The sequence below is a fragment of the Megachile rotundata genome, chromosome 15 (assembly GCF_050947335.1).
Source record: "Megachile rotundata isolate GNS110a chromosome 15, iyMegRotu1, whole genome shotgun sequence".
NCBI lineage: Eukaryota > Metazoa > Arthropoda > Insecta > Hymenoptera > Megachilidae > Megachile > Megachile rotundata.
The window spans coordinates 3,056,027-3,081,900 of NC_134997.1; the positions used below are offsets into that span (position 1 = coordinate 3,056,027).

At 35.6% G+C, this 25,874-nt stretch overlaps 1 protein-coding gene across 1 annotated transcript in view; it reads right to left on the reverse strand.

Moving 5' to 3' along the window:
* Nucleotides 1-16,905, reverse strand: part of LOC105663427 (uncharacterized) — a 160,082-nt gene extending 143,177 nt beyond the window's left edge. Inside the window, exon 1 of the mRNA XM_076540550.1 lies at nucleotides 16,847-16,905. The gene's annotated coding sequence lies outside the window, so the exon portion shown is untranslated. The remainder of the gene's footprint in view (nucleotides 1-16,846) is intronic.
* Between the last annotated feature and the right edge of the window lie 8,969 nt (nucleotides 16,906-25,874).

The window sequence follows — 25,874 nt, forward strand, 5'->3', positions numbered from 1 at the left end:
GCTACTTTAGGCTTTTTCTGTGTCACAATTCATATGGTGCTTTATTTAGTTTTAAAGCCTTGATGGGAGCTAGCCTGTAAACCTTGATAAAGCCTCTCCCCAAAATATTTTATTTAGTTTAGCACCGCTTAACATTGTACAAGCTTTTTCTACTACTGTTCTCATCATTCGTTCTAAGACACCATTTCACTGTGGCATATGTGGAACAGTTAAGTGATAAGTTATCCCATTTTTAATACAATACTCTTTCATTTCATTCGATAGAAATTCTTGACCATTAATCACAATATAAATTTACTATTTTTAAATTAAAAATAAAAGTGCAGTGCTTTTTGGGACGAAATCTTGAAACACGGTAAATACTTCTGATTTATATGCAAACAAATATGTTATGTAATAATGTGTAAATTCATCCACAAAGATAACAAAATAATTTTTGCTATTATTTGTTCACGATGTATTTGGACCGCATACATCTGTGTGCACAATAAATGATGGACGTTTACTATAAGTTTTATCTTTTAAATTTTTTGATGGTAATCTAGATTGTTTGCCTAATATACAAATTTCATGTAACTTTTTCAATTTGATTAATATTGTAAAATAATCAGAATTATGGAAAATAACAAAACTAGTAATACACTTTTGAACACGAACAAATTATTTAATAAAGAACACAAACAACAAACATTTTAACTTAAAGATTAACCATTTAAACAGGGATTACTTTTTCTTCAAATAAAACATCACGAACACTTACATTTTCATAACGACAAGACGGAAGTACAATATTCAATTATTCTGTTACTAACATCGCACATCATTTCTAATACTGTAAGATGTCGCTATATGCTAAATTTATTAATAATTTAACACGCCTCCTTAAATTTAGCATTTTGTAATAATTCGCAATTTTCATTTAATTTTTCTTTTATATTCTAATACACTTTAAGAACCTCTCTAAATTTTTCAAATTTAATTCGTCCTAATGACTTAGTGAAAATATCCGCTGGATTTTCTTCCGAATCTATCTTAACCACTTCAATTAATCCTTTTACATAATTTTCATTAACATAATGATAATGCGTTTCTATATACTTTGAGTTTTTCGTAAAGTTTCCATATTTACTTATGCATATCGCGCCAGCATTATCTTCAAAAATTCGGATCGGATTTTGTATTTCAATTCCAAAATCACTTAATAAATCTCTAATTAACTTCAATTCACTCACACATACAGACAATGCAACATACTCTGCTTCTGTCGATGATTTCGTTACAATGTCTTGTTTTTTTGATTTCCAAAAAATAGTATTACCATACATTCTTATAAGATATCCAGTTGTAGATTTCCTATCAATAATATCCCCTGCCCAATCAGCATCAACACAACAATCTAGTACATCAGTATTTACATTTCTATCGAATCTTAATTTTAAGTTTTTAGTATAATATAAATATTTCAATATTCTTAAAGCATACTTATAATGACTTTGATCATAACAATTTTGAAATCTACTTAAGTAATTCACACAATAGCAAATATCTGGTCGAGTACTAGAACTTATATATAGTAATGCTCCAATTAAGTTCCTATATTTAATATCTTCTGATATTGATAAAGCAGGTTCACATTTCAAATTTTGCTCCATTGAGGTAGCATATAATTTTGCATTTTCAATCCCATATTTTCTCGCTAGTGATTCTATATATTTTTCTTGGTCTAATGTCATAGAATTTTTCTCATAATTATATTTAATATTTATTCCTAAGTATGTTTCTATTTGGCCCATATCTTTCATTCGAAACTTAATAGCTAATTTCTTTTTAATAAATTCTATTAGTTTTTCATTTTTACTACAAATTAACAAATCATCTACAAATATTATCAAATAAACTTTCTCATTATTATCTTCCATATAATATAAACAATAATCAATTTTACTACGTTTAAATTGTAATTCCCTTAAATACTCATCTAGACATTCATACCACGCTCGTGGACTTTCACGCAATCCATACAAAGACTTAATTAATTTACACACTCTACCGGTATCATCATCATAACCTTGAGGTTGCTTTACATATACTTCTGATTTAATTTTTCCATTTAAAAATGCTGTTTCTACATCCATTTGATTCATCAATAACCCTTCCTGTACACAATAGCTTAATAATATTTTTAAAGTTTGTGTTCTTGCAACCGGTGAGTAAATATCCTCAAGTATTTCTTTTTGCTGAAACCCTCTTACAACAATTCTAGCTTTAAATTTATCATCGGATTTTTTTGTGTAAACCCATTTTAAATCTAATATTTTTGTATCTTTTGGTTTATCAACTAATTCCCACGTATCATTTTTCTTTAAACATTCAATTTCTCTATTCATCGCGTCTATCCATTTCTGACTATCATTACTACACTACTCAAAAAAATTAAGGGAACAAAAAAATTCCTTAAAATTTTAGGTCATTTTCAGATTGCTGTATCTCCGTTGGTATTAATCACAGAAGAATTCCAGAATAGTGATTTTGAAGCTTCAGGCCTCTAGTTTTCGGCCCTTAGTCTCAAAAGTATTTTGCGCCTATTTTCATTAACAAAATATGCAAAAAATCACGATGAAAGAATTAAAAATTTTTTTTTCTTTTTTGTACGGTTTGCACTGACGCAGATAAATTTTTTTGAATAATGCCATTTATAGGGCGCTATTCTTTGTTTCTTCCCCTATAATTTGCATGTCCAGGAAGTCGATTCCGATGTTTGGTTACAAAGTTATGAGCTACCAAAGCAAAAATGACGCTTTTTCCTTTGATAGTCATTATCTCATGAACCCAGCATCGAACAAAAATTCTGAACACGGTTCCAGAAAGCAGAGAGTATACCCTTTAAGATGGCTATCTCAGTTTTTCACTAAATGTTTTCTTTTTATGCTTAATATTGATGTAAGAAAACGTCAAAAAACGGTGTTTTTTCCTCAAATTACAAAAGTTACGATATCTTTGTAAATAAGTATTGTAATGATTACGCCTATGTTTTTTTTTAAGCTCATATTGCCCACTAAATGTATGCGAAGTTTCAAATCGCTCCGATTCGTTGTTCCCTATGACCCAATGGATCAAACTTTGACATTTGAACGAAAAGAGGTAAGGAAACGTCATTACTGCTCCAATCCACGGTTAATCCGTTGGTTACGGAAAAAGTTTGTGTCTCTACGTTTACTGGTACTATCGCAGAATTTTTAAAAAATTCTTTTGTCTGAGAGGATTGGATTTACGCTTCCTTTTGTGTTGTGTGAGTCCGTGTGTATGTGTGCTGTGTATATGCACGTATACGAATGTGGGCGCGTGCACGTATGAGCACCTGCAGCAATGTCTTGCGCGCGTGGGTGTAATTTTCTTATCTTAATAAAAATTCGAGGACTTTAAAATTTAATACCTAGTATTACCACCACGGTTGTTAATCACATCCTGCAATTGTTCATGCATATTAATGCATCGCCGTATCATGGTTTGTGGAATTTGGTCCCAAATGCGCAGGAGCGCATTTTCCAGCGCACGTGAATTCCTTAAATGCGGATACTCCGTTCGCAATCGACGTCCCATCATATCCCAAACGTGTTCAATTGGATTTAGATCTGGGCTCATTGCTGGATGTGGTAGCGTATTAATTCGGTGTTGCGACAGGAACCGTCTTGTAATGTTCGCTGTATGTGGCCGAGCATTATCTTGGACTAATCGAAATCGGTTTCCAATTCGTTGACGAAAAGGTAGGACATGTGGACGTAAAATTTCATTGATATACCGGCTAGCATTCAACCTACCATGTACGATTACCAATTGCGTCCGGTTAAACCGCGAAATACCTGCCCAAACCATTACCGAACCACCATTATTCGCTGCTACAGGAACAGTGTTTCTCTGACGATTTCGCTCTCCGCGATAACGCCAAACTTGAGGACGCCGATCGTTTCCGTGGAGGCAAAATCTTGATTCGTCTGTGAACAACACATTGTTCCATTGGCGTGTCCGCCAATTGACGTGCTGACGTGTATACGTTAAACGATTGCAGCGATGTCTAGGCGTAAGCATTGGTACGCGAACAGGTTGTCTCGCTCGTAATCCAACCTGCCTCAAACGATTTCGAACAGTTTGACCTGAAATGGTGCGCTGAGATTGTTGATGGCGGCGGTTTCGAAATCGCAGGGCAATAGCATCCGCATGGGCAAAGGGTTCAACTCTTACGTGTCTTACTATTGCCCTATCATCTTTTGGGGTAGTGATACGTGCCCGACCTTGACCTGGACGTCGGCCGTATCTGCCAGTCTGTTGGTATCGTGCATAAGTTCGACAAACGACCGACAGACTTATACCCATCATGTTCCCGATTTCGCGGTAACGATAGCCCCCCTCGACGAGGGTTACGAGACGGGCAACTTCCACCTCACTCAAATGACGTCGAGCCATAATCAAATAAAAAATTTTATAAAATTTTTATTCCGTAAGCAAGAATTTTTAAGTAAATTTAAAATTTGTTAACTTAAAATGCGCGCGCACACATTCATACCTGCATATACACGGCACACATACACACTAACTTTCACACACAAGAGAAAGCGTAACCCGATCTTCTCAAATCAAAGCATTCTTTAAAAATTCTGCAATAGTACCGGTAAATGTAAAGGCACAAACATTTTTATCCATCAAGCGCACTAGTCGCGTATCGGAACAGTAATGACGTTTCCTTACCTCTTTTCGTTCAAATGTCAAAGTTTGATCCATTGGGTCATAGGGAACAACGAATCGGAGCGATTTGAAACTTCGCATACATTTAGTGGGCAATATGAGCTTAAAAAAAAACATAGGCGTAATCATTACAATACTTATTTACAAAGATATCGTAACTTTTGTAATTTGAGGAAAAAACACCGTTTTTTGACGTTTTCTTACATCAATATTAAGCATAAAAAGAAAACATTTAGTGAAAAACTGAGATAGCCATCTTAAAGGGTATACTCTCTGCTTTCTGGAACCGTGTTCAGAATTTTTGTTCGATGCTGGGTTCATGAGATAATGACTATCAAAGGAAAAAGCGTCATTTTTGCTTTGGTAGCTCATAACTTTGTAACCAAACATCGGAATCGACTTCCTGGACATGCAAATTATAGGGGAAGAAACAAAGAATAGCGCCCTATAAATGGCATTATTCAAAAAAATTTATCTGCGTCAGTGCAAACCGTACAAAAAAGAAAAAAAAATTTTTAATTCTTTCATCGTGATTTTTTGCATATTTTGTTAATGAAAATAGGCGCAAAATACTTTTGAGACTAAGGGCCGAAAACTAGAGGCCTGAAGCTTCAAAATCACTATTCTGGAATTCTTCTGTGATTAATACCAACGGAGATACAGCAATCTGAAAATGACCTAAAATTTTAAGGAATTTTTTTGTTCCCTTAATTTTTTTGAGTAGTGTATTTATTGCTTCATTATAATTTTCCGGATTATCCACACTTACATAATTTACATAAATAAAATTTGTTATGGGATTTCCGTATCTGTTTACAGGTATTCTCTTCCTCTCTGACCGTCTAGGTAATGTTACATCTTTAACACTAGTCATAGGTACAATCTCTACATGCTCATTGGTTCCATTCATTTCTTTTTCATCAGAATCATTCTTTTCATTTTCTACAATTCCTTCTTTACATTCCTGATTAATCTCATTTTCAAGTAACCCATTTTCATTAATTTCATCATTGTCTTTAAATCCTACCAAATTTACATTTTCTTCAACAATATCAACATGTTTAGCAATAATTACTCTATTATTAATCAAAACTCTATAACCTACTTCCTCATATCCGACTAGAATTCCTAACTCCGCCTATCTATCCCATTTACTTTTCCTTTTAACTTCTGGAACTCTTACAAAAACTTTACTTCCGTATATTTTCAAATTACTAATATCTGGTTTTACTCCCATTATAATTTCATACGGTGTCTTTTTCTCAATTGTATTTGCTAATGTTCTATTCTTTAAATATACAGCTGTTTTAATTATCTCTGGCCAATATCTAACATTAATTTTCGCCTCAGATAATAAACAACGCGCAGTATCCATTACTGATCTATTATATCTTTCCGCAGTCCCGTTTAATTCATGAACATACGGAGGACACGGTTCAATGTAAATTCCTTTTTCTTTGGCAAAAATATACATGTCTTTATTTAAAAATTCTCTACCGTTATCACATCTTAATCGTTTTACTCGATTCCCAACTAAATTTTCTAATTGATTCACATATGTTACAAAACAATCATAAACTTCATTCTTTTCTCGAATAGGATATACTTTAGTCGCTTTACTATAATCATCTATTAAAATTAAAAAATATTTTTCCCCTTTAAAACCCATTATACTATGCGGTCCATTTACATCAGCATGAATAATTTCTCCTATATTCCTTACTCTACGTCTATTATTTTCAAAACACATATTAATCATTTTATTTTGTACGCAAGTACCACACTTCAAAAACTCACTTTCCAAATTACTCGGTAATCCCTCGACTAAATTATTCCGACTCAAAATGTCCAAATACTTAAAGTTAACATTTCCTAATATCCTATGATATTTTTCTTTCAAAGTCATACCATGATTCACTTTTTCAGTAATATAATTTTGCTTACTTTCAAAAACAGTATTTATCTTATATAAATTATTGACTTTATTCGCTACTGCTATCAAATTATTTTCTCTCGTGTAAATCTTTGAAGTACTTCCCATTAAAACAATCTTGGCTTTGTTCGCGATTTTTCCAAAACTCATTAAATTCCTATCCATTTCTTTCACAAAAAATACATCTTTTAACTCAATTTCTGTTTCATTAAAATTTGTCACAAACTTAGTTACAATATCTCCTACACTTGTTGCTTTAACTATGCGACCATCTCCAACTTTAACACTTATCGGATTATTCAAATGATTGACTCTTACAAAATATTTATCTTCATTTATAATATGATCTGTAGAACCGCTATCCAGAACCCATTCTAATTTATTTACAGATTCGTTTACCTCAACATTGTAACCTATTTTTTTCTCAACCTCGGTTACGAAACTTATCTTTCCTCGATCTGCATATTGACGATCTTGCCGTTGTTGACAGCCTCTTCCTCGTTGACCAGCGCCTCGTCCTCTGAAATTGCCGCTACCTCTGTTCAGACTGTAGCCGTCTCCTCTGAAATTGCCACCATCTCCTCTGAAACTGCCACCGTCTCCTCTGAAACTACCGCCGCTGCCTCTGTTCAGACTGTATCCATCTCGCGGCTGTTGAGGATGATAACGTGCGCCTCCTCGCCCTTGCTGCTGCCAACTTCCCCTCGAACCTTTCCAGTGACTTCCAATGCTGCCTTGACTCATGCACTCGTACTGAACATGTCCCAATTTACCACATTTATAACACGTTCTGTCTCTTTTCACCTCACTTCTAAACACGTTTGAGTTTCCATTTCTATTTGCTGAATTTTGATTTTCATCCTTTTCTCTATCTTCATATATTTTAATTTTATTAATTATGTAATCTACAGTTCTATCTTCTTCAGGTAAAACATCAACTAAGTCTCCAATATGACTCAATGAACTTGGCAATGTTCTCAACATATAATTCACTTTTTCTTTTTCAGTTACCACAACACCGGCATTTTTCAATTCAATTATTAATTTTTCAAATTCACCATAGAATTCACTTGTTTCAGTATAATCTTTTAACCTAATCTTATCTAATTTATTTCTTATACAAATCTGCAATGAAGTTGATTCACGCAAATAAATTCTGTCTAATTTCTTGATTATTCCATAACTTGTTCATTCATCGTTAACAAGTTCCATTTGTCTATTTGATAATGCACTATATATATAATTCATCGTTTTCAGATCAAATTCATTCCACACGGCTACATTATCCATCTCGGTTCTTTCTCGTTTAATAATTTCATCACACTTTTTCATCTTCAAAAATACCATAATTCTCTTCTTCCATGTATTATAATCTTTTCCATCGAAAATTGGTAGCGTTATTTTGAATTCGTCTGCCATATTGACTCGTCTTGTTTCTTGTGCGTTTTCTTCAAGCACTTTATTCAATTAATTCAATGTTTCAATTTTTCTTTCTTTTATTAAGTCTTTATTTTCTTCTATCACTTTTTCCATAAACTAATTTTCTCAAATTAACCACGCTCTGCTACCATGTTAAATAATCAGAATTATGGAAAATAACAAAACTAATAATACACTTTTGAACACGAACAAATTATTTAATAAAGAACACAAACAACAAACATTTTAACTTAAAGATTAACCATTTAAACAGGGATTACTTTTTCTTCAAATAAAACATCACGAACACTTACATTTTCATAACGACAAGACGGAAGTACAATATTCAATTATTCTGTTACTAACATCGCACATCATTTCTAATACTGTAAGATGTTGCTATATGCTAAATTTATTAATAATTTAACAAATATCATCAAACATTTCGTTATTTTTCAATTCTAAAAATTTTTTTGTACTCACATGATCTAAACGTTGATGCCAAAGAACCTTGAGAACAGTGCTTAGGACTACATGTTTCATTTACGCGATCTTCTGTATGATGGGTACAATTTCAGTAAAGGGACAGAAATCCAGCTATTTCGTTTTGTGTTTTATTATTCCGGATAAACGAGTACTTTTCGATCGCTAACCTCCCTTGTTTTTCTACACATCTTATCATCGATGCAGCGGACTCGATTCTACCCTTACTTTTAGAAGTGCATAACCGATTAAACTGGCCACCTTTCGGCTCTCGACAATCGAATTGCACACAATTAAATTGTAGTATCGAATTGATAAGTAGCTGTTTTGCGTCTAATTAATTCGTTGTTTTAATATAACGTAGATTTTCTAGTATTAAATTAATTTCCTTCATTAGCCGATCATTGATCTGTCACAAGTTAAGACGCGAGAGCGGCAGCTTCGAGGTGTAAGCGGTTACTCCGTAAAGTTGACCGTAGACTGTAGCGAGTACGGGTACGGCGAGGGGGACGCCTAGGCGTTTGCACCGCGATGCGTTTTTTTTTGGAGCACGGCATTTTGTCACAGTATAAGAAAGCACAGTAGGCTCACTCTGCCCAAAAGTGGCCTAATATTTGTCACTCGCGCATGACCGAATCGCACAATCAGCAACATGGCGGTTGTAAACAGCTGAAAAGCACATGTTCTAGTATTTTTTGTCGTGTATCCTCTTCAAGGAATAAATCAATATACATATAGAGTGATATAAAGTGTGAAATAAAATGAACGAAAGAGGTGGATACAGATGTTGCATAGAAGGTTGTGAAAGTGCAAGTAGCGAAAAATGTGGAGTGAAACAAACTTTGTTTCGATTCCCGAAAGATATTGAAAGGTTAGTTCATTATGTTACTTATCTTGTATTTATTATAGCTTTTAAGGGAGAGTGCATGAACTATGTTTAAATATTACACTAATTTTAAAATAATTTTTGCATTACAATTAAGTTCGATTTAATTGTTGAACCATGTTTGAAAATCAGTTGTTAAATAATAAGTACAAGTAATGTTTTCTTACATTCTTATTTAATATGATCAATATGTGAAAATTTAATTATTATAGGTATATGACAAAGATTTGAAATATGTAGAAACATAAAAAAACGTATTGTTTGTAGGTCAAAATTGTGGCCATCAATGTGTGGTCGAGAGGATTTACTTTCAAAGACAGCCACACAACTTTGTAATAATTATAGAGTGTGCAAACTCCATTTTGCAAAATATATGTTTTTAAATTACGAAAAAACACAATTGCAACCACATGCTGTTCCAAGTAATATTATGAGAAATAATAGTGAGTTATTTTCAAATAAAACTATGTATACACACATAAAACACACATAGCACTTGAATAACGTTACATATGGTAAAATATTATCTTATAGATGAAGGAGCAAGTTCAAGTAACTCAAATGTAGAAACACCTTACATAATCACTTCAAATAATGAGAATACACAAGAAGAAAGTAATGTATCAGATATATCTACATTCAGTGGAAGGGACCTTTTTTTTTTTAACGAGGGGAATCTTCGAAAGACGCCGCCACTCCCCGGGGGAGGAGCGGGGGTAGTGTGGGATTCGTACCCACTAAAACCCTTCGGTGATGCCCACCCTCGGCGGCATGGCGGGCTATGGGGTCGTGCCATATTCGTCGCCACGGCCCGCCAAAATGCCGCCATGCGACAAACGCGTCGCTCTTCTCGTGGGGAGGAGAAGCCTCCCCACAACAATTATAAGTCCCGCCCCACCCTTATCGGAGCCGACGACTTCATCACGCCCGCCGTCGTCTCCACACACCTGGCCGCGTGCAATGGTGCCATGGGCCCCCGCCCATGACACCTGCGGCCATGGCGGCCTCGGTCAATCCCGGGAACTCCGACACCCCGGACCGAGAACCGCCGACACTCACACAAGGGGATGAGGACCGACGCCGGGGAGGGCGGCGCGATCCCCATCCCACCACTTCTCTCCACTCACTAACTACACTCACACACACACAATCACACCACAAGCACGCTGACACACACACCAACACATTCACTCATCTTTCACACAGTGGCTTCACCGCGTCGTCCCACTACCCTCAAGAGGGCGCCCGAGAAGCGGGTCGCCTTCTGCCTCTCATTCTTCTTCCATTCACTCCACGTCTTTCCCTATCACGCTCTGCCTCCTCCTTCCGCGAGATCACCGTCTCGCAGAAGGAGGCGACAGCCTTCCATCCCTCGTCATTCTTAAGCATTCGCTCAACCACATCTCCCAGGCACGCAGTGGAAGGGACCTGGATGTAATACATACAGACAACACAATAGCAAAAGTATCAGAAGCAGTAACACAAACACCTTTGCCACTATCTTCTTTTTCTCCACGGAAAGCAAAACTTTATCAACAGATAAGAGGATATAAAAGAAAAATAGCCAATTTGGAATTATAACTACAGGAAGCAAAAAAAGCAAAGAAAGAATTTATCTGTATAGATCTGTTACTAGATAAATATTTTCCAAAACAGACATCTAAATACCTAAAAACACAAGTACGCCTGTTTCAAAAAGATGCAAAAGGTAGAAGATATGATAATGCTTCATTCAAACAGCATTGTTTATCTATATATTTTTCAAGCCCTAAAGTATATAAAGAGTTAGCGAAGAAATACAAATTATTTTGTTTACCTAGCTGTTCAACTTTAAAAAGATTTACACAAACCTGTTATATAAATTCAGGATTACAAGAGAACGTATTCCAAATATTAAAAATTAAGATTGACACTTTGCCAGACCTTCAGAAATATTGCATACTTTGTATAGTCGAAATGTCTTTGAAAACACACTTATTTTATAAACGACAGATAAAATCATAGGTTTTGAAGACATAGGATTTAATAGAAACAATTCACAGAATTCTTCACAGTTACTTTCATGTAATGTAGCAGTTATTATGGTTAAGAGTATTTTTCATTCATGGAAACAACCATTAAGTTATTTCTTTTTTAACTCCACAATTAAAGCATCTGATTTACTAATAATTATAGAGAAAGCAATTAGAAGCATGAGAAGCATTGGTGTAAAAATTGTTGGGTTTACATCAGACATGGGCTCCAACTTTGACCAATTCACTCAATTATTGAATATCAGTGATCAAAAATCATACTTCACGATAGACGGTGAAAAAATATATTACATTTTTCACGTGCCTCATCTTATGAAAGCTACTAGAAATAATTTATTACAACATAGTTATGTGTATGAAGACAAAATTGCTTCCTGGAAGGATATAAGAGATTTTTACACAATAGATAAGAAAGCACAGTTCAGAGCAGCGCCAAAATTGACAGACAGCCACATTAACCCAAGCAATTTTGAGAAAATGAAAGTGAAATATGCCACGCAAGTATTCAGCCACTCTGTGTCAGCTGCCATGAACACATATATTAGTTTAAATTGCTTATCCACAGCAGCTATTTTCACAGCTGACTTCATAGAGAAATTTGACAAATTATTCGATATTTTGAATTCCTCAAAAATTTATAGTTCTAACCCTTATAAACAAGCCTTTACGAATAGCAACGAACAAAGAAGTTATCTGATGGAAATGATAGAATTTTTGAAAAACGTCAAAGTCATAAGAAAAGACGGAAAAGACGTTACAAAGTTCATAAAATCCATTAAATGTTGGATAGTCACAATAAATTCCATATTAGAATTGTGAAATTATTTGCAGGAGTTACTAGTTCCTATTCATTACGTTTTAACCAAACGACTGAATCAGGATATCCTGGAAATATTTTTTGGGAGTATAGGAAAACAAGTTGGCAAGGCATTCAATCCTACACCTGTACAATTTTATTATAATTTAAAAAAAATATTTTCGGTCGATTACATCAAAGCAGACGACAGTGGAAATTGCACAGGCGATGAAGATTCCATATTACTCAAATTTCAGGACGTACAAAGACAAAACACATTTGAAATATCTTCAGAAGCAACATCTTCTATCAATTCCGATTTAAATGAAAACAATTACCGGAATTTACCGATAACCGAAGTAAATGTTTTCACATATATTTGTGGATATTTATTACGTCGCGTTTTTCTGAAACACTTTTGCGGCACATGCGCACTTCTTGCGGAAGCAGATTGCAATTTGGAACAATCAAATTTGTATTCGTATTTCAAATCGTATGAAAATAACACATTTGGTAGTTTATATATGCCAAATGCAATATTTATTAATTACATGAAAGAGTTGCATACCAAATTTTTCGCAAATTCAAATATCATTGCTGAAACAAATGTTCTGCAAAAGTTTCTACAAATTTTATCCGCTGTGGAGTTTTCACATCCCTGCAGTAATTTTCCTAAAATTTATTTATTGAAATTGTTTATCAGAATAAGATTGTATTATACCATACAAATTAATAGAGATTTAAAAACTAAAAACAGAAGCAAAAAAAATCTATTATTTTGTCTCACGATTAATAATTTAAAATTTGTATACCATTTCTGTTTATGCGATAATGTAATATATATTCAAATAAATAAATTATTTATTTCACGTTTATTTGCTTCGCATTTAGTTTTAGTTTAGTCTTTAATTTAGTATAATTTATTATTTATTCATTATATTAATTAATTAATATTCCAAAATATTTTTAGGTATACATCAATCAACTGAAATTAAGAAAGAAAAAGAAGAATTCAGCATCTAAATCACATTATGACTGATAGATCAAGGATGGATACACATTTGTCAATATTATGATTATCAGATTATATTTTTCTAACGTCGTTTATAACGAAAAATAAAGCACATATTTATTAATTATTGTATATAATAATTGTATTCTTACACAATGATTTTGATGAAATTGTATTTTAATTAAAAATAAATTAATACATATGTACAACAAAATAAACACAAAGGTGTTAATTATTTGTAAATATACACAATATAATTTATGTACCATATAATTACTATAGCTCTAACTTTCTTCCCATCAAGTGAGTTATTACTCTAAAGTTTTATTTTCTTTTAAAATATTTAGTAAAATTCTTTCTTTCTGTTTGTGTCTTTCAAATTAGAGCCCGCGCACAACCAGCAACATGGCGATCTTTTGGTCATGAGATCAAAGGTGCCGACACGAAGTGAGCCTACTGTGCTTTCTTATACTGTGATTTTGTCGTGCGACGAACAGTCTCGTCATAACCGCGAAGCAATAAAGACCTTTTAAAATATTTATTTAGCAAATTATTTATTAAATACCCCTCGACCTTCTACAATTCAGAAGTGGGATATCACGGTACGCGAATGCAATTCAGATACAAAGTGCGAAATAAGTTCGTGAAGTCAGTTTTGGAATAAGTCCACTAATTAACTTTGTGAATTGTGCGTTATCGTGAAAGGACCAAGTGTATTATTAAGTTTTAGTTAAGACATTGACCATTAGGATAGATATTATGTTGTCGCTTACGTTAGTGGAATTGAAGGAATTGTGTCGGGGAAATGATTTGGCGATATCGGGGACAAAAGCCGAGCTATTGACCCGGCTACTGGAAAGTGGTATTCCGGAAACATCGTTGCGTTTAACGACGCAACCGATTCCACAGTGTTCTGTGGTGGAGACCGAGGTTCAGGAAGAAATTCAGATAAGAACCAGCGAACAGCAGGAGAGACCCCTGTCTGAGGCTGAGTTGTTGAGACGACAAAGAGATTTAGCGGAACGTGAAGTTCAACTATTACGCAGAGAATTAGAACTTGTCCGGCTTTCGCCTTCGAGCATGTCGTCGTGTCCACGTGAGGTCGGCTGGAAGGACCTTAAAGAATTGATAAGCGACTTCGACGGCGATAATGCTGATGCGGAAACGTGGGTGCAGCAGATGAGGAGACTGATTGCAACACATGGATTAGACGATTGGGCGGCAAAAGCGATGATTTGCAGTAAAATAAAGGGCAAAGCTTTGAGATGGTATCAATCGAAACCAAATTGCGTGGATATGTCGCATGAGGAGTTACTGGTCGGGATAAATAAAATGTATGGATGTCGACCGAGTACGTTATCATTAAGACACGAGTTCGAGAAAAGAATCTGGAGAAGCGACGAGACATTCACCGATTATGTCCACGATAAAGTCGTACTGGGGAATCGAGTGCCAATTTCTGACGACGAAGTGGTCGACTACATTGTCGAGGGAATCCCAGACGAAAATCTAAGAACAGTGGTTGCAGGGCGAGGCTGCCGTACAGTCGAAGAGTTGGTGCAAAGTCAATGCTGCCAGCGAAGGCGAGAAAGCCCAGGACAATACCGCGACGGGGAATCAACCCACCAACAACAAGGGTCACCCGGGAGCAGCGCCCGAAAGACCTGAAGGATGTCCGATGTTATAACTGCAACGAGATGGGACACTATGCGGGTGACTGCGAGAGGCCTAAAAGAGAGCGAGGAACCTGCTTCAAATGCAGTAATATGGGGCACTGTGTCAAGCAATGTCCAGCTTCGAGAGACGTCACTTATTTAGTTCCTCACGAAGCCGAAGACAGCGATTTTTACCCGACGGTATTATTAGATTTAAGAACTGCTGATAATAATTCTAGACAATTAGAGATAAGCGCATTATTAGATTCGGGTAGTCTCATTAGTTTTATAAAAGAAACGATTATACCGAACGATGTTATTCGCGATACAGGTAAATCTATTAAATTCACGGGAATAAATAATAGTGAAATGCATGTAGTCGGATGCGTCGAGGCTCAAGTTACTTATGGAGGAATTCTTTACAGTGTCGTGCTGCACGTAGTCACGGAAAATACCATGAAAAACCTTTTGGTATTGGGGAGATTTTTGAAAACGGCAGGAGTTTCATGTACATTCAGTCAGGAAATTAGAGAAATAATGAATATTGAAATAGCTTCAGACAGCGATAGTCAAATGCCAACATTAAATATCAATGAGGATGTTACACGAAATATTCAAAATCAGGTTCGCCATTTGTTTATCGACTACTATATAAAGTCCATTAGACCAGAACAACCGCAAACAGAAAACGTAATGAGTATCACTGTAACAGATAAGAAACCGTTCCATTATGCTCCGCGTCAATTGTCTTACCATGAAAAAACAAAATTAAAAGAAATAATAAATGATTTGTTAGCAAAAGGCGTAATACAGGAAAGCGCTTCCGAGTACGCTTCACCGATAATATTGGTTAAGAGAAAAAAAACGGAGAAATGCGCATGCGCATAGATTTTAGATTTTTAAACAAAATTTCAATTCGTGACAACTTTCCATTATCCCTAATAGAAGATCAGTTAGATTTGTTAAACGGAAAAAAATATTTCACACTTCTAGACTTGAAGGACGGACTTTTCCATATCCGGATGCATGAAGATTCCATTAAATTTACTTCTTTTGTTACGCCATGGGGCCAATACGAGTGTCTTAAAATGCCATTCGGTCTGAAAGGAGGGCCCTTGAAATTCCAGCGATACATTGTTCAGATATTCAGAAAACTGATCGAGTCAGGAGATGTTTCGGTGTATTTGGATGATTTTTTAGTGGCAACAGATACGATAGAGCATCATTTATGGGTGTTGAAAAATGTTTTCCAACTATGCGTCGCGAATAAACTCGAATTACGACTAAATAAGTGTAAGTTCCTATAAACTACATTAGAACATTTGGGTTATATGATAACGAGCGAGGGTATTCGACCCATGGAGCGCGGTGTGAACGACGTCAAAAGATTCCCGATTTCTCAGAATACTCGCGACGCACAGCGGCGAAAAACGGCGAAAATATGGACAAATGTCAAAAAATGAAAATCGCAATTCTTGAAATCCGTTCAATGGAACTAATTTATAAGGAATTTGTGCATACTGTTTTCACAGTTTTAATGACTTTATTATTACCATTTCGAAGATATGAGCCTCTAAGGTTGAACATTTTTTAAAGTCAATTTTTCCGGGTAAAGTTTAACATAATGCTGTTCATTATTTTTAAAATATTATGTTCATCCACTATTATTGGCTGTTTATATGCAATTGTATGAAAATTAATGCAATTAATATTATAGATATTTTGATAAAAAATTATAATTATGAAAATAATAATTCTGCACGAACTGCTACGAATGCAAAAGAATTCGAATTGGCCCAAAATATTATAGATTTGATTGACAGGTGTAAGCAGGCTGCATACGAGGTGTGACACAAAAATAACGAAACTAGTCCAATAAATCATTGTACCTGCAGAATCAGTTCTCCGTGACATTATCACTTTCAAAGTAGTCCCCTTCAGCATTCACACACTTATGCATTCGGCGCTGCTATTGCTGCTAACAATTCTGGAACGAGGTTTTTGGAAGTCCCTTTAGGAGATTGTCCTGGTGCAACAACCATTCATCGCTTCACAACTGTGGCCTTTTTTTCCTGATTTTTACACGAAGTCTTTTTAGTATTTCAATGTAATAGTGTTAGTTAACAGTCTGACCACTGGGAAACCACTCAATCATTACAATTCCACTAATGTCGAATTCTGATTTTGACATGCGTTTTTTTTTGGATTTTGGGGATCCTGAAGACTTCCATTGCATCGACTGGCGCTTACTTTGTGAGTCATAGGTAAAAATACATGTCTCATCACATGTTACAACAGATTTCAACAAATTTTACAAGAAACTTGATGTTTATTCGCTGTTCGGTTTTTACGTTAGACATTTTTCCGGCAGAATGCAGTTGCACGTGTTCACTAAATAACGCAATATTTCCAAATGGTATGACCGATTCAATCGAAATTGGCAACATGGATAGAGGAGGTATGTGGGATGATGCCACAAAAACAATTGCTGCTAATTCCATTGTTTTTTCAAGTTACAGACCTAGTCTCGTTACTTTTGTGTCACACCTCGTATACAAATGTCGAAACATTTCAGGAATTAGTATTTGACGGAAATTCTGGTTACTCAAAATTTACGTCATTTGATTACGACGATGAAAATGAATTGCAAGAACCAACAACGTCCTCGTCAATAGCCACTTGTTCAAGGAACGGTCAAGGATCGCTCCCGAAATTCCCAGAACGTTCTTACAATCATGTTTTGGTTTTAAATTTGACAAACGATGTCTCGACGTGCTTCCCTTCCGTTTGTATATTTCCCGCCTCGTAGGCCTCGGGGAGAGTGGTGCGGAGCGGGAGGGCGGCCGCGAGACATCGTGAAATTTCGAGTAATAGAATAGTTCTGGAGGATTCTTGGAAATCTATTATAAAAGGAGGGGTAATCGCGGTCGCGAGTACAGTACGTAAATAGAAGCGAGCGAGTAAACGTCAACAGTCTTTTTGTGAACTTATATTCTTTAAATACATTTAAATCTCTCTTTGAAATACACTCTTTCAGTCTTCCAACCCTTGCAAACGAATAACGAGTAGTTTCGTTCGTGCAGACTGGCAAATTTTCATTTCGAGCAGCCAATTTGAATTCGAGATTTCTCTATCGAACAAATTCCCCGAACACCACTGTAGATGAGAAATCTTCTACTTCACCCGATGACAGTCCCGAAGAAAAAGAGAAAGAAAATGTAGATCTGGAATATAAGCAAAAAGCTGTTAATTTTTGGAAGAGTGGAAAGAAAGGGAGATTGGCCTTTAAAACCGTGCAGATGAGGTATCGAAAGTTATCAACGGTTGGACAGTTGTATAGATGGGAAAAACATGTGAATATAGGTGGAAGTCGAATTAATAAATTAAAACTGATTGCACAAAAAACGATAGCACGTTTCATTGAAATGAGGAATCGAAAGATACCAATACACGACATAGATTTACGACGATGGGCACTACAGGAAAACGAAATTGTTAATTTACAGGGATTTCAAGCATCATACCACTGGCTCTGGAACTTTAAACATAAATACAATATTGTATCGAGGAAAATAACAAAACTAGTCACATGAAATTATACAGACAATTTATCAGAAATAAATGCAGCTGCTGACAGTTTTGTACAGCATGTAAAACAACATTTTGAATTTTATGGAAAAGAAAATATTTTTAATACCGACCAAAGCGGATTCCAATTAGAAATGCACTCCGGCAGAACATTGTCATGGAAAGGAGAAATTCAAACAGAAAGTGCTGTTCAATCAGTGTCATCAATGACACATAGTTATATCATCCAGCCGACAGTTTCAGCTGATGGTAAACTGCAATCTCCACTCTTCCTTGTCCTAAAAGAAACAGGTGGTCAATTAGGACCACGTGTACAACAGACGATGTTTACAGCTCCTAACATCGTCATCGGGGCTTCATCGTCAGGAAAACTGACGAAAGAATTACTGAAAAGATGGTTAGAAAAAGCGTTCCTCCCGATCATCAAAGAAAGGGCAATGCTGATTTTAGATTCATGGATCGGCTATGATGAAAATCTAATTCAAAGTATTGCCCTAACAGAAATAAATTTAGAAATTTTAAAAATCCCCCAAAACACGACAGGGTTAATTCAACCATTAGATGTTTACGGTTTTCGCGTGTGGAAAAATTTCCTAAGAAAAATATCAGATTTAGTTATAATTTTAAATTTAAATATAAATTTACATGCTCGTGACACCATAATAAAAATTCAGTCGCTTACACACAACCAACTATCAGCACCTCGATACATAAAACTGTTCCAGTATGCATGGTTTCGATGCGGCTATGTTGACGAGAGGCCAGGAGAATTCGAAAGCCCTGTGGAGTTCTGCTTCACCAACACGTCAAGCATAACATGCAATCGTTGCAATAGTGTTGTTTGCATAAGATGTTCGTGGTGTCAGGAGCACTTACGTTTCAATCATTTTTTAATAGAATTCCATTATTGCAATCAGTATATTGAATAAATACTTTCATGATTTTCAGCTGTCTAAAATTTCAGGTACCAATATTAAAATCAGCTCTTTTCAGAGCTACCATATATTTATAAACGTGGAACAACTTGGTTTCAATTGCCAAAAACTTGAAAAAAGTTAGGTGCAATAGCCCCCTCAATAAAAGCCTTGTGACCGCGCGGGAAAACCTTAGCGGTCATCGCCGGCTAACTCTTATACCTGGGACGGTAATACTGATCCCAATTGAAAAAATTTGTCAAGTTCACTGTAATACAGTTACCAGTAAAGACATAGAAGCTCTTTACGTACTTGATTATATACATTCGAGGACTGCGTCCCGAAAAAGTACGAAAAAAATACAACTTCGTCCAGTAAATATAGTTATATTTACAATGTAAAAAAGAAAATTCTATTTTATCCGTATTTTATACTTACTAGTATACTTCTCACATAAAAAATTACGAGAAGATACAACAACTTTTAAATAGAAAAATTAACAAAAAAGTGTCATTTTTTAATATATTTTTTAAACAAATGCGATTTTTTAAAATTCATTTGCACAGTTGGATTCCGCATTAAAAAATACACAACTTTGCAATTTAAACCATCCCTCTAGCTCTACTGGTTCCCGAGATATTCCACAAAACGTGATTCTCACCCCCCACTTTGAGGACTATTTTCACCCCCTTAGCATGAATGATAGCAGCTAAAAAAAAAATACGTGTCGAATATTTTTTTGAGAACTACATTATATCCAAGTTTCATCAAAATCGGAGATTATCACTTCGGGATGGTCCCTTGTTAGAGTTGAGTGTGGGAGCCGCCTCTCTGGTTGGAGAGTGTTGTGGTCCTTCTTCCACGACTCACCTCCAGATTAATCGCAAAATAACGTTTCAGGACATATCTTTTAGGAATCAAATTTAAAATTATTACGGATTACCAGGCCCTCAACCTCACATTGCGAAATTTCGTCTCGAGAAAAACGGAAAAAAATGTACAAAGGTAAGGCGCGTGGCTTTGGACAGCGGTTCTATCCGCCGAGACCTTCTCGATACTTGGAGTGCCTTCTCCCACATGCCGGTGAATTTGAGAGGAGTAAGGTTTCTCTGTTGCTAATAAGGGATGACATTAAATCCTTTCCACCCACTGGAACTGATATGAGCAACGACCCCTTTATGCGTCATGCTATTAAGATGGCTTTTCGAGCTTTTTCTTTGCCTGAGCCTGTCAAGATGCTGCACCTCAACGACGTCTTTCAGCAAGACTTGCCAATATAGAGTCTGCCTTGGAGTCAACAGGGTTATAAGACCAAAGGTGACATTAAGAGGGATCCCGACGCAATCCAGCGTGTGCGTTGGTTTTGGTATTGTGTTAAGATAGGTGAGAAGGTTTACAACCCAGACCGTTGTGCGTTTGTTCGGGCTCAGATAGTGAAGGTGGGAGAAACGAAGGCTCGCTGCGTTTGGGGTTATCCGGCAACAATGGTGTCTGGTGAGGCGGTGTTTGCTTTGCCTTTGATTGAGGTTTACATGCGCCGAGACTCTCCGATGGCGTATGGTTATGAGACTGGTAACGCTGGCATGCAGAGGTTGATCGACCACTGTGGCGGGTGGTACTTTCTCGGTATTGACTTTAAAGCTTTTAATAAATCTGTTCCTGAGTGGTTGATTCGCGTGGCGTTTGATATTTTGGTCACTCAGGTTGACATGCTGCACTACCAGGATTATGGTACAGCGCGGGTCAATTCGATGTACCGCATGTGGGAGCACATCGTTGACTATTTTATTAACACCCCAATTCGTATGTGGAATTGCGAGCGGTATTTCAAAAGGGGTGGCGTTGCGAGTGGGAATTATTTCACTCAGCTGGTTGGCAGTATCGTTAACTACATACTGCTTAATTACGCTTTCCTCAGAATGAGAGTCACGTGTCGGTTTATTAAGGTTTTCAGGACGTATCTTTTAGGAATCAAATTTAAAGAATCAAATCCGTGGATTGCACGGTGGGTATTGGAGTTACAAAGCTACGACTATGTTGTAGAACATAGATCAAGCTCTAGGATGCGTCATGTGGATGCACTCAGTCGGCAAATTCTCACCCTACACGATAATTCGTTTGATCGGAATCTTGCACTGTGCCAGGATAACGGCCCCAAAATAGTTAGTATTCGAAAAAAATTGGAAAATTCGGAGGATAAATTTTTCGAAATGTCTAACGGTTTAGTTTACCGCAAAGTAAAAGACCGCGCTTTGTTTTATGTTCCTTGTGCATTAGAGCACAGTATTTTGCAAAAATACCATAACGATATGGGGCATGTAGGTTTAGAAAAAGCAGTAGAAAACATACAAAATACGTATTGGTTTCCGAAAATTAGAGAAAAAGTTAAGAGCCACATAAAGAATTGCCTAAAATGCATTGCCTTTAGTCCGAATTCAGGTAAAAAAAAAGGATGCCTGCATGAGATTCCGAAGGATACTAAACCATTTTATACAATACACATTAATCATCTAGGACCAATGACAAAACAGCATTCAATCAAACGGTACATTTTTAACCGACTTCGAAAAAGGAGGAGGTTACTCAATTCGATCAGTATTTTTTTTTTTTTTTTTTTTTTTTTTTTCTATGTATGTTCGCCGATTACGCCTAACTGGATGGACCGATCGGAATGAAACCTTTTGCATATGGTAGGTGCTGACTCCCCATTGGTACCATTATCAAAAAATTTTTCATTTTTTAATTGCAAAGTGTTGTTATTGCAGAAAAACCGGCAATTTTTAAAATAAACTTTTCTCGATTTTAGTGCGCTTTCAATATCTTATTGCGGACATGATTCTGTGCAATTTTATTCATATACAAATTTCGCGGAAATGTTTAGATTTCGAGATATTAGCGAAAAAAATTGTTATTAACTTTTGAAATCAACTTCGAACGATTTTAATGTCCTTTGAATATGTTGTTAGGGGCGTGGTTCTGGACAACTTTTTCCTCTTGCGAAATTGACGGAAAGCTTTTGTTTTCGAGATATTACAGAAATTGTTGTTAACTTTTGAAGCCAACTTCGAACGATTTTTATGTCCTTCTAATACGTTATTAGTAGCATGATTCTAAACGAGTTTTTCCTTATGCATAATTGGCGGTAAGCTCTAGTTTTCGTGATATTAGCGAATAACTATTGTTATTATTATTAGTGGAACGCCCCGTTTGTCGTGATAATGGTTTAACACAGTTCGTCTCGATACACGGTTCAAACGGTTCGTCTCGATAAAAGGTTCAAACGGTTTACAACGTTACGCAGTTGAGACGGTTCTGATTTCAAAATCGAACGATGGTAGATCGTAATTTCGATCCGGTCGATGGCGTGGCAGTAGATCTAATCCTGCGCGGAAGAGATTAACGTGTGTATGACGCAGGTGACATTTTGCAGGACTGTATCAAGGCTCGGAAGGCCTATGGATCTATTTCTTGTCGGAACAAGTAATGATAAAAAATTTTCATGCGATAGGCGACTCTACAAAATTAGCACCTCTGTTCAAAGGACCATACGAGGTTCATAAGGTATTAAGAAACGATCGGTATATAATAAAAGACATAGACGGATTTCAAAATACGCGACTTCCTTATAAGGGAACATGGGAGGCAACGAACATGAGACCATGGATACAATTAGACAATACTTAAGATATTTAATGTAATATTTGCATAGCGATTAGCTTTAAGGTATGGTTTTATCGGTAAAAGCATATAATTCTTAAATTTTAGAAAGAAAATATATAATTTGTAAAGTGTATGTTTGTATAATTTGTAAATATTGTGTGCGACGGTATGTTTTTTTTCTACCGGCATCATCACGACAATCTTCTATGTACCGATAGGAATAGTCAATTATCGACAGTACAGTAGGTATCTATTACCTAACCTAACCTAATCCAACAGCTTCGAATTGAATCGTATCCAATCGGTAGAACTTGAAATTGGATCACTTCGAATCGGAACGCATCGAATCGGGACCGTCCAATCGGTCGACGTCCAAGTGGGACACCCCCTCCATCAAATTCGACAGTCGGTGATCAGTATATATGTATGAGGGAACGCGACATGGATGAATGTGCGAATGAGAGAGTGCAAGAGAGTATACGTGGAAGTGTGTGAGAGAGAGAGAGTACGAACGACTGTGGGTAAGTATGTGTGCGTGTGCAAAAGAACGCGTGAAAATGACAAAAGAGTGTGCATGGCCAAAAGGCAATCGGACGACAGGATTAGACCTGTTCCGGACGCGTTCCTGTAAAGACGTATTAAATTCATTGTCCTCAATATTCATTATTCTTTATATTAAATTCATTTTTTGTTAGAAGTTGAGCCATTTTAATTCGACCATCCCTCCGATCCATTCCTACATATATTATCATTTATATTAATTATCTTATGATTTTGATTTAGAGTAGGTAATATTTTCCGTAAAAGTAATTGAATATTAAGTTAGAATAATTAAAACAAGATTATGTATTATTTTATTTTAATTCTAATAAATGTATAATTTTGTATGAGAAATTTCCGTTACGCTATGATGTGCCTACGTGCCGCGATGCTTGCCCGAAATCCTTGAAATCAGCGCTAATCCTAGAAAAGGATGGAGATACTATTTCTATTTACGGCATTATTGACCATTAAATTAATTAATTAACTAAATCAATTTAAATACGTAAAATCAACCAGTATTAAACTATTCTTGGCCGGAACCACAATTATTTTCTTCAATTAAAAAGCTGTAAATCGGAATAGATTCGGCTCTCGTAGAATTCGTGCGCAGTTGACTAAAAAAGGACACAAAATGTATTTTTCGCTAAAACACCATTATACTATTATTTTAATATCGAACTGTTAGCCAGAAATTAAAGAGCGACATTTAAAACATAATTAAACCATCCAATTTTATAACTAATGTATAATAACGAATTTATATGAAAATTTAGATATTCTGACGACACAGAAATTCCACGAATTCGGCGAACTTGCGAGTATTAAAAAAAAAAAAGTCGGTTAAAAAAGGGCGAGCGAAACCCGTCTGCAATCAGAACAGTCTTCGAAGTCGATCGCGATACAAGTCTCATTGCTAAGAATTTGAATTAATAAAAGAATACTGTTCTCACTTTAGCGCAATTTCCGTAGTCGACTACACCGCGTTAGATAGTAGATAAATCTGTCTAATTTTTGCGAAATCGTATTTAGGTACACTTAGAGAATCTCACTTACGTCGGATTCCTCGCGGCGGTAGACTATACAGCGTTAATATTAATTTATATAAATCAATCAATTAAATTCCGTCATTTCGATAGTCTCAAATGCGAGAATCAAATATGTATATTAAGAATATCAAATTTAACATTACGAAAGCAAAGTTAGCTTTATCAGAGATCAGATATAGATACGATCCAATATAAAGTATTAACCAGCGAGTTTCATTTCGTAAAGTTCACGATTATCTATTACATATTGCTTAATTTGTCAAATTCTATCATTTCTATTATTATCATTATATCAAGATCTAGCTAGTTTCTTTATTCTAATTAATCATTTATGATCTATATACTTTTCTTTATTTCGTTGTTACTGTTGTTTGATAGTTTCATTTCTTATCATTTTATTGAATAAACCTTATTGTTGAAAGATATTGACCTGTGGATTTCACTCCTTAATCGCGCACCACACGAATCCCACAATCTTTATTTACGAAAAGGAGCCGTTAGCAGGCAAAAGCCGCTCTTTACCTTTCTAGCGCTTGTAACCAACTGAACTTAGGTTCCGGGGTCGTTACACGTTATTAGTTATTAATATTTTTGGTGACAGCGGTGGGATTCAGCAGGTATATGTCGTTGAACGTAGCCAGAGATACGTGTCACCGATCTCCTGTGTGGTAAGAGAACTTTTCTCTGTGGAGGTAAAGATCGTTCATCACTAAAATAAAATAAAAAAAATTGAACGCGTGATAAAAGAAAAAAATAGTATACAAGTAGAAAATAATCTAACTAAAAAGAAAAGGAAAAATTAATAAGTAATACATACAGTCGGTGTGGAAAGTATTCGTACAGCGACCAATTTTAAATAAAATGTTGTGCGTAAACGTCAATTACAAATTTTAAGGGGAAAAAATGATGAATAAATATTCTTGGGTGTTTGTAGAAAAGATGTCGTGAAAACTAAATTTTATTTTCTTCAGGATTAACAAAAATATACAATAAGAACAATTGAATGTAAGAAATCGTCGCACAGAAAGTATTCGTACAGTTATGAATAATGAAAAATAAACTAATAATGTAAAACATAACACGATCTTCGGAGTGTGGCTAATAAAAACAAAAATTATTAGTTTGTACAGAGCACTAATAGAAATAAGTTGGTTTATAATATACTG